General features: G+C 25.3%; 1 non-coding gene across 1 annotated transcript; it reads right to left on the bottom strand.

Annotated features, from left to right (window-relative positions):
- Positions 1-1,455: 1,455 nt before the first annotated feature.
- Positions 1,456-1,538, bottom strand: TRNAL-UAA (transfer RNA leucine (anticodon UAA)). Its single transcript has one exon. It is a non-coding gene; the product is annotated as a tRNA-Leu (tRNA).
- Between the last annotated feature and the right edge of the window lie 224 nt (positions 1,539-1,762).

The raw sequence follows: 1,762 nt of genomic DNA, 5'->3' as shown, positions 1-1,762 counted from the left end.
TCAAATAACAATTATTCTCATAATTGCTCCATTAAACCTATTTATGATTTAGTCTTTAATTATTTAATTATTTATTTATTAGTCCCTTTATATATCACATATTTCCCACATGAGACATAATTATCTTATGTATCATAGTATTAGTTATAACTTCAAATACCATTTGGAGCTAATAACTGAATTTGTAATAGGTGGTTGAATTTTCATTATAAGCTCAAAACAAATACTCATATTCATTGAATTAATAGTCCCTGAACTTATATTTGAAACAAATGGAGCTAAATTTTTAAAAACATAATTGATTTCACTTTTTATGTCATTTTCTTCACTCCATCCAAACCTTGTGTTTTATGTATCTGATGCACATTGCATATCTGTATGTTTCAAACAATTATCAAGAACAAACCACTAGAGTTGACTTGGTAGTGGCGGGTTGAAGTAATACGCACATAGTCATTGGTGCGGTCATTATAATTTTAATAAATAAAAAATTCTTAATATCTCATGTCTCGTTTATCATTATCTCATGTCTCGTTCAATTATTATAATAGAAAGTCTCATTCTTATAGAGTGATTTCTCTTAAGGTGCACCTCAAGAACCTCAAAATTCTAAAGAAAATCAATTATTTTCATGTCTATACTAATTATATAAACTAAGATTCAATTCTCTTGACTAAGTTTTAATATTACACCCTATGAAATTGAGGTGTTACAATTCACATCCTTATGTTCCATAGAAAAAATATTCTAAGAGACTAATTAATTTAATTTTTATATATAGTCAATAAAAAATGGAAACAGGAAATTTAAATGAAGAAAAGTTAAAGTAATAAATTAAATCACTTTAAAGATAATATTCGATAAATTAATATATAAAAAAGTAATTTTTCTGCAACGACAAAAAAGAGAAATTAAGTAGCAAGTTTAAAAAGAAACAGATAATTAATAATTATGATTTTTTTATTTTTAATAATACAAAGTTTAAAATTTTTACTTTATTTGATATTTAAATAAAAACATTTTTTATCACAATTAATTATTAAGTTAGAAGATTATAACTGCAGGCCGTAAATAAAAACAGTTTTTTTTTATCACAATTAATTATTAAGTTAGAAAATTATAACTGCAGGCTGTGGGGTTCGAACCCACGCGCACTTAAGTGCAGAAGATCTTAAGTCTTCCCCCTATTCGATAAATTAATATATAAAAAAGTAATTTTTCTGCAACGACAAAAAAGAGAAATTAAGTAGCAAGTTTAAAAAGAAACAGATAATTAATAATTATGATTTTTTTATTTTTAATAATACAAAGTTTAAAATTTTTACTTTATTTGATATTTAAATAAAAACATTTTTTATCACAATTAATTATTAAGTTAGAAGATTATAACTGCAGGCTGTAAATAAAAACAGTTTTTGTTTATCACAATTAATTATTAAGTTAGAAAATTATAACTGCAGGCTGTGGGGTTCGAACCCACGCGCACTCAAGTGCAGAAGATCTTAAGTCTTCCCCCTTAACCACTCGGGCAAACCTGCATGCTTGTTACTGTTTAACATTTGATATTTCCTCATACTTTCTGATTTTGCTTGTTATCATTTGGAGTCCAGTTTTGATGAACATATCTTTGTTTGGTAATACACATGAAATTTGGTTAATTTTATTGAATAAAAACTAATCGAGCAGAGATTACTTTTGCTCCTATAATTTTTTTAATTGTGCAATTTGGTTTCAAAACTTCTTTGTTATAAATTAATTTTTA

This window comes from Cajanus cajan, chromosome 7 (genome assembly GCF_000230855.2).
Source record: "Cajanus cajan strain Asha chromosome 7, NIPB_CcT2T_4, whole genome shotgun sequence".
Lineage (NCBI taxonomy): Eukaryota > Viridiplantae > Streptophyta > Magnoliopsida > Fabales > Fabaceae > Cajanus > Cajanus cajan.
The sequence above is the reverse complement of the archived record's forward strand: the minus strand, read 5'-3'. Positions and strand labels throughout refer to the sequence as shown.